Raw genomic sequence first — 16,224 nt, forward strand, 5'->3', positions numbered from 1 at the left:
CATTGATTCGGGCGCAAGCAGCTGTTTTATGGACAAGGATCTGGCTTCCCAACTAGGCATCCCGTTGCGCCCTAAGAAGAACCCATCCCAGCTGCATCTGGTAGATGGCAGCACCCTAAAGACGGGACCTATCGCCATGGAATCACATCCCTTGTTCCTCCGCATCGGCCTTTACCATTCCGAGAAGATCGTGTGGGACATCGTGCCTTCCCCCTTGTTTCCAGTCATTTTAGGCATCCCCTGGCTTAGGAGACACAACCCCACGATTAACTGGACCTCTGGCTCCATCACCTTCACGCCCCCCTCCGGTTCTCCTGTTCACGCGTCTCCGGCTCCAAGCCCTCCTGCGGTTCTGGGCACCGTTGAACACAGACTACCTGACAAATATCGGGACTATGCAGACGTTTTTGAAAAAAAAGGAGCAGACGCCTTGCCGCCACACAGGCCTTATGATTGCCCCATTGACCTGCTCCCTGGAGCCCCACTGCCGTACGGGCGCTTGTACAATCTGTCCGAACCCGAGACCAGGGCCCTGAAGGACTACATAGAGGAGAGCCTAGCGAAGGGGTTCATCCGTCCCTCGACCTCTCCAGTTGGGGCCGGCATCTTCTTTGTGGGGAAAAAAGATGGGGGTCTCCGGCCCTGTGTCGATTACCGGGCCCTGAACGACATCACCAAGAAAAACCGGTACCCACTCCCTCTCATTCCCGACTTGCTGGACAGAGTCAAGGATGCCCGTTTCTTCACCAAGATCGACCTTCGTGGGGCCTACAATCTGATTCGTGTCAGGGAGGGGGATGAGTGGAAGACAGCATTCCGCTCACGGTTTGGGCACTACGAGTACCTTGTCATGCCCTTCGGGCTCTGTAACGCCCCTGCCACATTTCAGTGCTTCATCAATGACGTCTTCCGTGACCTGTTGGATACCCATGTTGTGGTATATCTGGACGATATCCTTGTCTTCTCCAGATCACTGCCACAACACGAACGGCATGTCAAATCGGTGCTCCAGCGTCTGCGGACCCACAGTCTCTATGGCAAGCTTGAAAAAAGCACCTTCGAAGTTTCGTCCATTGAGTTCCTGGGCTACATCCTATCCCCAGGTCGAGTGGAGATGGACCCCAGGAAGATCCAGGCTGTCCAGAATTGGCCTGTCCCCCGCAATCGGCGGATGGTGCAGCAGTTCATTGGTTTTGCCAATTTTTACCGCCGATTCATTCGGAACTTTTCAGCGATCTGCGCTCCCATCACTGCTCTGACCAGGAGCAACACCCTGTTTGAATGGACCCCGAAGGTCCAACAGGCATTCCAGCACCTTAAGATGCTGTTCACACAGGCACCTATACTAGTACAACCGGACGCCTCTTGCCCGTTTTTTCTGGAGACCGATGCCTCCGAGGGGGCTATCGGGGCTGTTCTCTCCCAGGTCCAAGGGGAGAAGCAGCTTCTCCATCCCGTTGCCTTTTATTCCCGCAAACTCACCGGGGCCGAACGGAACTATGATGTGGGTGAGAGGGAGCTGCTCGCTATCAAGGACGCCCTGGAGGAATGGAGACATTTGCTGGAAGGAGCCGAAAACCCTGTGGTGGTGTACACCGACCATCGCAACCTCGAATATCTCCGCAGTGCCAAGCGACTGCGTCCTCGACAAGCCAGGTGGGCTCTCTTTTTCTCCCGTTTTCGCCTCCAGATTACCTATCGACCGGGATCCAAGAACGGCAAGGCTGATGCCTTGTCCCGTATGTGCTCCTCCGAGGCCGATCCTGCACCTCCGGAACCGATCCTGCCAGCCGCATACTTTCTAGCCACCCAACACTCCTTGATCGAGAGGATCCGACGGGCCAGCATGCCAGCTCCAGAGGAGGCAGCCCATCTGCCAATGAAGCAGGGGCTTTGTTACCACCAACAGTGGATCTACGTCCCAGTCTCCCAGCGACTGCCTGTACTACAGCATCACCATGACCACCCCACAGCAGGCCACCGAGGTAGGCGCAACACCATGGAATGCATCCTACGTCAGTTTTGGTGGCCCTCTTTGGCAGCCGACGTACGCTCCTTCATAGAGTCTTGTTCCGTGTGTGCACTCTACAAACGTCCCACCTCAAAACCTGTTGGGTTATTACAGCCTCTGCCAGTGCCAACCCTTCCATGGCGCAACATAGCCATGGATTTCATTGTGGACTTACCGCCTTCACAAGCCTGTACCACCATCATGGTGGTGGTGGACAGATGTACCAAGATGTCCCACTTCATTCCGACCTCCGGTCTCCCGACGGCCCAAAAAACCTCAGAGTTGTTCCTCCAACACGTGTTCCGGTTGCACGGGCTCCCTGATTCCATCGTCTCAGACCGGGGCTCACAATTCACCTCCCGCTTTTGGACCCAGTTTTGCCGTAGCCTTCATATCACTCGCAGCCTGTCTTCTGCCTATCACCCCCAGTCCAATGGGCAGACCGAAAGGACCAACCAAACTCTCGAACAGTTCCTTCGCTGTTACACATCCCATCTACAAGACGACTGGGTGAGCCATCTCCCCTTCGCGGAATTTTCCTTCAACAATCAGCTTCATTCCTCCACCGGGCTCTCACCATTCTATGCCAACTATGGCTATCATCCCGCAACTCTCCCGGATCTCCCCCTTGATGTCCCAGTGCCTGAAGTGGCTCAACGGCTCCGGCTCCTACGAGAACTGAGGCGGACCCTAACGCAACAACTCCAGGCCGCTCAGCAGCGGCACAAGATGCAGGCAGACCGTAGATGCACAGAATTCCCCAGGTACAAAGACGGGGACAAGGTGTGGCTTTCCACACAGCACCTCAAGCTGTCCTGTCCCTCCCGAAAACTGGGACCCCGTTACATTGGTCCCTTTGAGATCGTGAGTATGGTCAACAACGTTGCAGCCAAGCTCCAGTTGCCTACTTCCCTGGTAATCCACTCGGTATTCCACGTGTCCTTGTTGAAACCACACCGTGCCAACCCATTCCCGGACCGGGCACCTGCTCCACCACCTCCCATCCAGGTGAATAACGATGATGAGTATGAAGTCCAGGAGATCCTAGACTCCCGCCGCCGGCGTGGGGTCCTGGAGTATCTCATCCACTGGAAGGGGTACGGTCCCGAGGAGCGTTCCTGGGAGCCCTTGGGGAATGTCCATGCGGCCGCCAAGGTGCGGGCGTTCCATCGGGCTCACCCCGAGAGGCCTTCCCAGGGTCGCGTCCGGAGGCCGCTCCTTGGTGGGGGGCTCTGTCAGGAAGCAGGGGGTGTTACCCCTACTCTGGGACCACGGGCACGGCGCAGGGCACGGGTTCCCCTTCAGCTCGGTAGAACACCTGGTGCCCGAGGTGCGGGTGCACGGCGTGTGCGCAGTACACAGGCTGCTCGCACATTTCCGGGTGCATAGAGTTCCTGCATTATCCGGCTGTCAGGTGTGAGCCTTGCTGAGGGAGATTCCCAGTACACACCTTCCACCTTCCTCGCCTGCCATTGGTTCCTGGGGAGGGTGGTTCCTACCTTCCCTGGCTATAAAGACCTGGCCTGAGCTCTGGTTCATTGCTGAGTTATTCCACCTTATGGTGAACACCTAGCCTCCCTGCAGATCCTTCTATTGCCTGTTGTTTCTTTGTATCCTTCCCGGCTACTGACCCCTGGACTGTCTTCCGCCTTGAACCTTCGCTGCCTGCCTCGACCCGGATTGGACATTGACTACCCCTCTTGGATTATCCCTAAACTTGTACCGCATTCTGGGCTGTCAGCTGCTTACTGCCAGTGGGTTCCTCATCCCACTACTGGCTCCCTGGGAGGTTCTGACAGCAACCCATTATCTTATTGGCCTTGGCAGCAGCTGCCTGACACAGGTTTTTACTGCTAAGTTTGCTGTTTATTAAAATTCCCAAGTCCTTTTCCATGTCAGTGTTACCCAGTGTTTTACCATTTAGTATGTACGGGGGATTTGCATTATTCCTTCCCATGTGCATAACTTTACATTTCTCAATGTTAAACCTCATTTGCCACTTATCTTCCCAAGCCTCCAATCTATCCAGATCCCTATGTAGTAGTATACTGTCCTCTGTAGTATATATACAGTATACTGTCCTCTGTAGTATATACATACAGTATACTGTCCTCTTCAGTGTTAATTACCTTACACAGTTTAGTGTCATCTACGAAAATTGATACCGTACTTTACTATACAGCCTTCTACAAGATCATTAATAAATATATTGGAGAGAATAGGGCCCAATACTGACCCCTGAGGTACCCCACTAGTGACAGTGACCCAATCTGAGTGTGTACCGTTAATAACCACCCTCTGTTTTCTATCACTGAGCCAGTTACTTACCCACATACAAACGTTTTCTCCCAGTCCGAGCATTCTCATTTTATATACTAACCTTTTATGTGGTACAGTGTCAAATGCTTTGGAGAAGTCCAGATACACGACATCCATTGATTCGCCGCTGTCAAGTCTAGAACTTACCTCCTCATAGAAACTGATTAAATTAGTTTGACATGACCTATCCCTCATGAAGCCATGCTGATATGGCCTTATTTGCTTATTTCCGTTGAGATGCTCTAAGATAGCATCTCTCAGAAAGCCTTCAAACAGTTTACCTACAACAGATGTTAAACTTACTAGCCTATAGTTTCCAGTCTCTGTTTTTGGACCCTTTTTGAATATTGGCACCACATTTGCTATGCGCCAATCCTGTGGGACATTCCCTGTCAGTATAGAGTCCACAAATATCAGAAATAAGGGTCTGGCTATGGCATTACTTAATTCCCTTAGGATACGGGGGTGTATGCCATCCGGTCCTGGTGATTTGTCTATTTTAATCTTTTTAAGTCGCTGTTGTACTTCTTCCTGGGTCAGACAGGACACTTTTAATGGGGAATTTATTTTTACATTCTGCATGTCATCTGACAGTTTATTTTCCTCAGAGAATACATTGGAGAAAATAATATTTAACAGCTTTGATTTCTCCTTGTCGCTCTCTGCGAATCCCCCCTCATTACTCTTTAAAGGGCCGACACCTTCAGATTTATACTTTTTAACATTTATATAATTGAAGAACATTTTAGGGTTAGTTTTACTCTCTTTGGAAATGAATCTCTCGGTCTCTAGTTTGGCCGCTTTTATTTGTTTTTTTACATGTTCTATTTTTTTCCTGTGCTTCCGTGCTACCCTCCTGCTTTAGTGATTTATATGCTTTCTTTTTGTCATTTATTGCTTTCTTTACAGTTCAATTTGTCCACATTGGTTTCTTTTTGTTCCTTAACCTTTTATTCCCATACGGTATGTACCTCTCACAATGAGATTTTAGGATGCTTTTAAAGATATCCCATTTTGTGGCTATACTTTTATTTTTTAGGACTTTGTCCCAGTTAGTTACGCCTATGGCCTCTCTTAGTTGGCTAAATTTAGCTTTTTTGAAGTTTGGTATTTTTATTCCTCCCTTTAGAAACGCTCTTTTGAATGATAATTGGAAGGTTATTACTTTACACTACGTGCAGAATTATTAGGCAAATGAGTATTTTGACCACATCATCCTCTTTATGCATGTTGTCTTACTCCAAGCTGTATAGGCTCGAAAGCCTACTACCAATTAAGCATATTAGGTGATGTGCATCTCTGTAATGAGAAGGGGTGTGGTCTAATGACATCAACACCCTATATCAGGTGTGCATAATTATTAGGCAACTTCCTTTCCTTTGGCAAAATGGGTCAAAAGAAGGACTTGACAGGCTCAGAAAAGTCAAAAATAGTGAGATATCTTGCAGAGGGATGCAGCACTCTTAAAATTGCAAAGCTTCTGAAGCGTGATCATCGAACAATCAAGCGTTTCATTCAAAATAGTCAACAGGGTCGCAAGAAGCGTGTGGAAAAACCAAGGTGCAAAATAACTGCCCATGAACTGAGAAAAGTCAAGCGTGCAGCTGCCAAGATGCCACTTGCCACCAGTTTGGCCATATTTCAGAGCTGCAACATCACTGGAGTGCCCAAAAGCACAAGGTGTGCAATACTCAGAGACATGGCCAAGGTAAGAAAGGCTGAAAGACGACCACCACTGAACAAGACACACAAGCTGAAACGTGACTGGGCCAAGAAATATCTCAAGACTGATTTTTCTAAGGTTTTATGGACTGATGAAATGAGAGTTAGTCTTGATGGGCCAGATGGCTGGATTGGTAAAGGGCAGAGAGCTCCAGTCCGACTCAGACGCCAGCAAGGTGGAGGTGGAGTACTGGTTTGGGCTGGTATCATCAAAGATGAGCTTGTGGGGCCTTTTTGGGTTGAGGATGGAGTCAAGCTCAACTCCCAGTCCTACTGCCAGTTTCTGGAAGACACCTTCTTCAAGCAGTGGTACAGGAAAAAGTCTGCAAGGTAAGAAAAACATGATTTTCATGCAGGACAATGCTCCATCACACGCGTCCAAGTACTCCACAACGTGGCTGGCAAGAAAGGGTATAAAAGAAGAAAATCTAATGACATGGCCTCCTTGTTCACCTGATCTGAACCCCATTGAGAACCTGTGGTCCATCATCAAATGTGAGATTTACAAGGAGGGAAAACAGTACACCTCTCTGAACAGTGTCTGGGAGGCTGTGGTTGCTGCTGCACGCAATGTTGATGGTGAACAGATCAAAACACTGACAGAATCCATGGATGGCAGGCTTTTGAGTGTCCTTGCAAAGAAAGGTGGCTATATTGGTCACTGATTTGTTTTTGTTTTGTTTTTGAATGTGAGAAATGTATATTTGTGAATGTTGAGATGTTATATTGGTTTCACTGGTAAAAATAAATAATTGAAATGGGTATATATTTGTTTTTTGTTAAGTTGCCTAATAATTATGTACAGTAATAGTCACCTGCACACACAGATATCCCCCTAAAATAGCTAAAACTAAAAACAAACTAAAAACTACTTCCAAAAATATTCAGCTTTGATATTAATGAGTTTTTTGGGTTCATTGAGAACATGGTTGTTGTTCAATAATAAAATTAATCCTCAAAAATACAACTTGCCTAATAATTCTGCACTCCCTGTATGGTCACGATGTCCCAGGTGTCCCCCAACCTGCACATCTGTTGTTCTGTCAGGCCTATTGGTTAATACTAAGTCCAGTATGGCCGTCCCTCTAGTCGGGTCCTGAACCAGTTGGGAAAGGTAATTGTCTTCGGTTATTGCCAAGAACCTGTTTGCTTTATGAGATATACAAGTTTCAGTTTCCCAGTCTATATCTGGGTAGTTGAAGTCCCCCATAATAACCACCTCATTATGATTTGCCGCCTTGTCTATCTCATTTAGTAGTAGATTTTCTGTGGACTTTGGTATATTAGGTGGTTTATAGTAAACTCCTATTAGTAATTTATTATTGTTTTTAGCTCCATGTATCTCTACCCACAGTGACTTCACATGTTCATGTCCCTCACGTATATCTTCGCGGAGTGTGGGCTTTAGACAAGACTTTACATAAAGGCAGACCCCTCCCCCTCTCCGGTTTTGACGGACTGTAACCTTGTACATTAACTGCCCAGTCATAACTATCATCCAGCCATCTCTCAGTTATTCCCACTATGTCACACATCACTAATTCCAGCTCCCCAGTTTTATTAATCAGGCTTCTGGCATTAGTATACATACATTTAAGAGGTTTATGTATATGTTTTACCCTACACCTTTCCTTCTGAACTGTTCTAGTCCCTCCTTCCATTCCTCCCCCAGTCCCACTACCTTGCCCCCAGTCCCTATCTGCACTATCTTACCCTCCTATAATGTAATTTCCCTGCCCCTCCCAGTAATCTGTCAACCCGATCCGCGATGTGTCAAACTCTAGCGCCAGGAAGACAGCACATTGTTCGGCGATCACGGTCTTTGTGATAGATTGTCCTATCTGTTCCCCTAATAATGGAGTCTCCTACTACCAGCACCTGTTTGCATTGCCCTGCTCTCCTGGTCTCCTGCTTACTGGAGCTGACATTCCCCTGACTTGCAGAGGAAGTGTTTGGCTGCAGCAGTGCCGTCCCTGGACTGACATCCCCCTCATCTGCCAAACGTGCAAACTTGTTGGGGTGTGTCAGATCAGGGCTAGCCTCCCTAGCACTCTTCCCTCTACCCCACTTTCTAACTGTTACCCAGCTAGCTACCTCACCTTCCTCAGCCGCCTCTCTGTCACCCTCCCCCTCATCTACCCCAAAGAGTGCTTGCTCGGTGAGAAGTGATTTCAGTCTTTTATGTTACTGTTTAGCTATGCAAATTAAATCCATAAAGTCTTATTGAACAGTTCTTCTGCCTAAAATGTTCCAGTCCTCAGTAGTCTTAGGGGCACATTTATTAAGACTGGCATTTTAGACGCCGGTCCTAATAAAGCCCTATAGATGGCAGTGGATCGCAAAGTTATGAAGAGGCTCCAGCTTCTTTATAACTTCGGCAGATCCTTTGCCAGTTCTATATGTAAGACAGCCTCCGAGCAGTCTTACATTTAGACCTTTTTCTATGCCTAAAACAGGCATAGAATATGGTAAATGAGACGGGCCTTCCACTCCACTCCCACAATTTTAGACCTGGGGTGAGCAGGGAAAAGTCCCAGATTGGGGCGCAACAATCTGCACCTGAAATAGGCGTATTTCAGATTTTATAAATGACCCCCCTAATCTGTAAATGCAGGAAGCCCCAGGAAGGCATATGGTTAATAAACCGACTTAGAAAGGTAATATTCTTGTGCACTCTCCAACCACTGCATCCGCATCCTGGGGAGCACTAGGGAGTGGGATTAGACACTGTGAGAACTACTACCACCCTTATTGGTTCTTGGTCTCAAGAAGGAGCCGACTCGGCCCCGAAATTTGTTACCTGTAAAGAGACTGTTTCAATAAAGATAACATTCAAAGAACCATGTTCTGTAACTTACCTGATTGTGCCTCCGCCTATCCCGTATCTTCTTCACTTCTGTTTCCTGACCTGGCATACCATGTCTTGAGGGATAATGCCTGGCATGCACCACTATCTGCAATATAATTCCACTGATGCTTTGGCAGTTGTGCTCCCAGCGCAACCCGTTCAGGTGAGCCTGCCCAACCTACAAATCCACCCACCTATCCTACAGTCCTATCCGAAGAAAAATAAAAGGCACCAGTTACACACTTCCAATAAGTGGAGCATAGTCTATCATGTGACACTATGCATCATGACACAAGAGGGGGATCGATGCAGGAAAACGCATTACAGGACATTACAGTGATCATGTGACCAGTGATGTAAGGTGCCAGCGCCTGTACATACTGCACCTCCTGCATTGCAGCTTCACACACTGCATGGAGCATGTTTAGAGGAGCATGCTCTGATTGATCAGCACTGTCAGTGATATTCAACTAGTTGTTGTGATGTTAAAATAGTTGGAGGCTAGGCTGGTGATGGCTGCAAAAGCTAAGAGCCAAAGATTTTTGGGCACCATAATCTGTAGTTGACCTGAGAAGGTGTCATAGTGGTCAGGCACTGAAAAGAAAAAGAAAGAGAGGATGTCACCTGGGAGTACCTGAATTTAATTGTTGTGTATTCCGCCTCTGACTGTGTTGTACTCTGTTGTATAGTCTGCGGCATTATAATACTCTGCTATTCCCTTAACCCTAAATGTTTTGCCTAGTTTAAGTAGTGGCACCTGCTCAGTGAGCAGTATGGCAATGATATCTGCAAAGTATAGAAACTTTCTAAAAGAAAAATTGTTATTTTGTATAGGGCTATAGAGTTGAGCGAACACCTGGATGTTCGGGTTCGAGAAGTTCGGCCGAACTTCCCGAAAATGTTCGGGTTCGGGATCCGAACCCGATCCGAACTCCGTCCCGAACCCGAACCCCATTGAAGTCAATGGGGACCCGAACTTTTCGGCACTAAAACGGCTGTAAAACAGCCCAGGAAAGGGCTAGAGGGCTGCAAAAGGCAGCAACATGTAGGTAAATCCCTTGCAAACAAATGTGGATAGGGAAATGAATAAAAATAAAAATTAAATAAATAAAAATTAACCAAAATCAATTGGAGAGAGGTCCCATAGCAGAGAATATGGCTTCCCGTCACCCACCACTGGAACAGTCCATTCTCAGATATTTAGGCCCCGGCACCCAGGCAGAGGAGAGAGGTCCCGTAACAGAGAATCTGGCTTCATGTCAGCAGAGAATCAGTCTTCATATCATAGCAAAGAATCAGGCTTCACGTCACCCACCACTGCAACAGTCCATTTTCATAAATTTAGGCCCAGCACCCAGGCAGAGGAGAGAGGTCCCGTAACAGACAATCTGGCTTCATGTCAGCAGAGAACCAGTCTTCATGTCATAGCAGAGAATCAGGCTTCACGTCAGCCACCAATGCAACAGTCCATTGTCAGATATTTAGGCCCAGCACCCAGGCAGAGGAGAGAGGTCCCGTAACAGAGGATCTGGCTTCATGTCAGCAGAGAATCAGTCTTCGTATCATAGCAGAGAATCAGGCTTCACGTCACCCACCACTGCAACAGTCCATTTTCATAAATTTAGGCCCAGCACCCAGGCAGAGGAGAGAGGTCCCGTAACAGAGAATCTGGCTTCATGTCAGCAGAGAATTAGTCTGCATGTCATAGCAGAGAATCAGGCTTCACGTCACCCACCACTGTAACAGTCCATTTTCATAAATTTAGGCCCATCACCCAGGCAGAGGAGAGAGGTCCCGTAACAGACAATCTGGCTTCATGTCAGCAGAGAATCAGTCTGCATGTCATAGCAGAGAATCAGGCTTCACGTCAGCCACCACTGCAACAGTCCATTGTCAGATATTTAGGCCCAGCACCCAGGCAGAGGAGAGAGGTCCCATAACAGAGGATCTGGCTTCATGTCAGCAGAGAATTCAGGATTTTCCTAAGTTATGACGTAGAGTCATGATTTTATGAAAGACACGGAGGCGAGTATTTGCTTAACTCTTTCTTTACTGAATGTATAGCAGCAAAGACAACTGAAGAAAAAAAAAAAGAAAAAAAAAAAAAATACATCAGTGTAACCATGGTAACAACTCCACCCCCATAGCCCCTATATAAGGCGCATCCCCACTTGGACTCTTCCTCTTTCTTTGTGAACTTCAACCGATGAAAACCTGGAACGGTCAACAAACAGCCTGAACTCCGGCTGTGAACAACGCTGGATTGCAGCAAGGTAAACCTGGAACAGCTGACGGAGGATGATCAACCTGAAGAGAAAATAAGACATCATGGTAATATGGATACAAACAATCCGAGTGTGGACAACCATACCCGGACTCATTCCCTGCAAAAGCAATAAGGTATTAAATGAATACAAACAAGTAACATTCCATGCAAGGTCACAGGACATTACAGACCAGACGGGAGGGTTCAAAATAATGGGAGGGAAATACTCACCTCCGTGTCTTTCATAAAATCATGACTTTACGTAGTTTAAAGCTGAGCAATCACGGAGGAAAAGGCGTGAGGAACAGGTCTAAAATAGAACTCCCGAAATGTAGCAACGCGGGACCAGTCTGCCAAGCGCAACACGTCCTCCAAACGAGCACCAGCCACAGACATAGAGGTAGCTGCCGCCCCACGCACAGAATGCGCAGTAAATATGGACGTGTCAATACCGGATAGGGATAGAATCCATTTGACCCAACGGGACAGCGTGACACTTGAAACCGGCGCAAAAGGACGGCGGAACGAAATGAAAAGCTGGGGATCATTCCCAGAACGAGAAGCCAGAGTGCGAGCCTCATACTCCCGAAGACAGGCCACCGGACACAACTGCAGAGAGGAAGGGAAAGACGGATAAGCAACGGACTTAATGCCCGTCTTAGTGCGTCGAGAAATATTGAACAAAACTCCCTCAGGCGTAAAATAGCGAGCATCAACATCCAAAGCCCGGACGTCAGAAACCCGTTTACATGAAATCAAACACAAAAGGGTCACTAACTTGGCCGATAGCTGTCGGAGAGACAACATATCGTTGGAGGGCCAACTCTCTAAAAACCGGAGAACCGTCGCCACGTCCCAAGTAGAAGAGAAGCGAGGACGTGGAGGCCGTGCCAAACGACAACCGCGCAACAATCTGCACACTAGAGCATTTTGGCCGGCCGGAACACCGTCAAAACCGGAATGCCTGGAAGAAATGGCAGAGCGGTACACATTGAGAGTACGGAAAGCCTTCCCTGCTTCAAACAGAGATGTGAGGAACTGAAGAATGTCCGTCACAGGACCAAGTACGGGATCCAAGTCCCGAGAACTGCACCAATGACACCAGACGTCCCAAGCAGCGTGATAGGCTCGTCTAATGCCTGGGGCCTATGCAGACTCCAACAGACGTCTAGTCGCCGCCGAAAAACTGGAGGGATCCCAGGAACCCCTGAAACTCGACAGGCGAGAAGATGAAGCGATCCGTCTAGGAGTAGAGGGTGTGGATGACCGTAAGGGTCGAGCAGGAGGCGAGGGAAAGATGGCAAGAGTCGAGGTTCTTCCGACAGGAGACAAAGTAGCTGGGGAAACCACGACTGCGTTCCCAAATAAGGAACTATCAGGACTAACTGGGCTTGCTGGCGGCACACCTGAGCGAGCACTCGCGGGATGAGTGCGAACGGAGGGAAAGCGTAAAGCAGAGGACCGCCCCAGGGTTGAAGGAAAGCATCCACCACTTCGGCCTCTGGGTCCGGACGCCAGCTGAAGAACCTGGGGAGTTGTGCGTTCAAACGCGACGCGAATAAATCAATGGATAACGGGCCCCAGAGAGATACAATATCCCGGAACACCCCCGAATCCAACTTCCAGTCGCTGGAATCCGAAAGACAACGAGAACTCCAGTCGGCCAACGTGTTGTGTAACCCAGGAAGGTACTCAGCCACGACTGAAAGACCCCTGGACAGGCAAAACTCCCAAAAATCTTTGGCCAGAGAAGATAGGACCCTGGAACGCGTTCCACCCAGGCAGTTCACATAACGGACAGCCAAAACATTGTCCAGCCGTAGACGCACACATGCCCGAGCCGACCCGTGAGCAAAGCTGCGGATCGCAAAAGATCCCGCTAAGAGCTCGAGAGCGTTGATATGCAGGTGTGATTCGTCCGGGGACCATGCCCCTCCTGTGGACACCCCTTGACAATAGGCCCCCCAACCTAAAAGGCTGGCATCCGACTCTATGACAAGGTCGGGGCTGGGACCGAAAATGGCTCTGCCATTCCACACAGATAAATTGTGGATCCACCACACGAGCTCGTGTCTGGTCTCTGTGTCCAAAACCAGAGTGTCCGAGAATGAAGCCCCCGCCCTGAGGTGCGCAATCTTGAGCCTCTGAAGGGCTCGATAGTGAAGGGGGGCTGGGAAAATCGCCTGAATGGAAGAGGTTAGAAGCCCAATCAGGCGAGCCAGCTGACGAAGAGATACCTGCGGGAGGGAGAGAGAATGGCGGATTTCTTTGCGGATCGCCTTGACCTTGGATGCAGGCAGACTGAGCGTTTGACTCCCCGAATCTATGGTGAAACCTAGGAACTCCATGGAAGTGGCCGGCATAAGGCAAGACTTCTCCAGGTTGAGAATTAACCCTAAGCCCTGAAGAAGGTCTTGGGTCAATTTCAGGTGACCAAGTAAAAGGAGTGGATCCTGGGCCATAATCAGGATGTCGTCCAAATAAATGATCAGACGTATCCCCCTGCCCCTGAGCCAGGCCACCGCCGGCTTCATGAGTTTCGTAAAACACCATGGGGCAGACGACAGTCCAAACGGGAGGCAGGTAAAACGCCAGATGCGGCCCCTCCAAAGGAACTGGAGAAGGCTCCGGGACGTAGGCGCCACTGGGACCGTGAGATATGCATCCTTTAGATCCAATTTGACGAACCAGTCTCCTGGTTGAAGCATATCCCTTAACAGATGGATGCCTTCCATCTTGAAATGTCTGTAGCGAACGAAGACATTCAAGTTTTTGAGGTTTATGACTGGACGGAATTGGCCTCCTTTTTTCTGCACCAGGAAAATACTGCTCAGTATTCCCGTGTGCGGATCGGGTGATAATTCTATCGCCTCCTTCCGGAAGAGGGAGGAAAGTTCCGTATCTAAGAGCGTCTGCATCTGGGTCGAACAAGAAACCCTCGGAATGGGAGGAAGGTTTCTTGAGGCGGACACTAACTCGATGGTGAACCCCTGGACTGTGGAGAGGACCCACGGGTCTGAGGTGATCCTTGACCACGCACGGGAAAAGAAACGGAGTCTTCCCCCAACCTGTAGCGAAATCGGATAAGACACACAGAGATGACTTACCATAAGGGCGTCTGGATCCTGGAGCGCCACGGAATCCTCTGGAGCGGAACGAACCTCCGCAAGACGGGAAGAAGGTCGGCTGGTATTTGGGGTCCTGCAGGGACTGACGATAATTGAAGGAGCCTCTGCCCGTGCTGAAAATTGGAGCGGCCGGACAGTCGGCCCCTGAGACTGCCGGCCCTGGAGGAGAAACGAGGCTGGAACACGCGGCGCATAGAACTCTGCGCCTTATCAAGGGCCATGAAGGCCCCAACATACTTCCCCAATTCTTTAATAAAGGGATCTCCGAAAAGGAGGCCCTGCGCCTCCTTGCCCGACTCAGAAAGGGACAGATTAGCTAATTTCGGCTCTCTCTTCATCAAAATGGCCTTGCGTCTCTCGATGGCAATGGAAGTGTTCACATTGCCCACTAAACATATGGCTCGCTGGGCCCAGCCGCTAAGATCCTCTGGATCGACCTGTGTGCCCGCTACTCTAGCGGCCTCGGCTAATCGAAGATTTTTGCCAGAGGGCCGGTTACATCCAGCAGTTTATCCTGGCAAGCCTTGAGCGCAGAATCAAGCCCCTTGCGGGGGTTGAAACCGGTTTTTGCCAGGAATTGGACCACTTTAGGATCCACGGAAGGGGTTTCGCATATCTTGTTAGGAATTAAGGGACGGGGACATTCCGCGCGCAGTTTGCTGCGAGCCTCCTTGGAAAGAGGCGTGCGGATCCTGGCCTCAAGATATTGCGTCACATGGGTGGCGGGAAGCCACTCAGATGACCGTGGATGGTGCAGTTGGTCGGGGTTGAACAGAGGATCTCCCAAGGGGTCTATAATTGCGTCCTTGACGTCTTCCAGCGGCTCAGTAATGACACCGTTGTCAGAGACGGGTCATCTAAGGCAGTGTCAACTGAAATATCAGCCAATTCATCCCCCGAGTGAGCGGACCAATTCTCACCTGCCTCCTCAACAGACTCTGCGTCTGAATCAGAAACCGGCTCTGGTTGTGCCCGGGCGGTTTTCCAGGATCGCACCCTTTCTGCCGGGCGCGGGTTAGCTCTTTTGCGTGACTTATTCACGCAGTCAGTGGATGGACCAGAGCCATCAGTCAGAAGTGTTCTGGAGGCAGGAGGGGGCATATCAGAAACTGGGTGAGCCCTAAGGGCCTGTGATATAGACTGTGTCAGAGAGGCTGACATGGTCCCCATTGCAGCAACAATTGCATCAGAGATAGATTGCTGCAGCTGTGAAGCCTGGGCAACAGGAGCAGAAACCTCATTAACCCTGTGAGGGGTGGTGGGGGTTACCTGAATAGTATGCCTGTCCTGAGAAGAAACGGCAGGGGACGCCGGCACAGAGGACATGATAGAATCTGTAGGAGTAAGTCACCCCAACAGACCACTAGAGGAAACTAGAAGGAGGAACAAGGACTAAATGTGCGGCGCAGGGAGGCACAGTAGCTGCTGAGCAGGGCAGTAGCGTGAGCGGTGCTGAGATATGAACTTATAATACCGGTAGCCGGGACACCAGACAGAAGCCCGGGAACTGGAGGGGGAGTGGAAAACACAAGTCTCCACCTCCAGGAGTGAGGGCCAATGAGCGGACGCCAACGGAATGACGTCCGCAATCTCGCGAGATCTCGGCGCCCAGAACGAACAGAATTAAAGATGGCGCCCGAGAATCTCGCACCTCGCGAGATTACGATCGCGCGCAGCCCGGGAAGAAACGGCGAGAAGGTAAGGACCTGGGAGAGACCCAAGTGCAGAAAAACCGCACCAGGGACATTAAATAACAAAGGCTGTCAAAAGAATAAAGACAATGACAATCGAGGAGGATAATGAAGGAGGGGGGAGAGAAGCAATCTCACAGAAAAACGTGAGGTAGAAACGGGCAGACAAAGGAGCCCTACCTAGCGGACGCCAAGCATGGCGACCATAACAGAGAATACTATCTGTATAACCCTACTAG

Source organism: Bufo gargarizans, chromosome 1 (genome assembly GCF_014858855.1).
Source record: "Bufo gargarizans isolate SCDJY-AF-19 chromosome 1, ASM1485885v1, whole genome shotgun sequence".
Taxonomy (NCBI): Eukaryota; Metazoa; Chordata; class Amphibia; order Anura; family Bufonidae; genus Bufo; species Bufo gargarizans.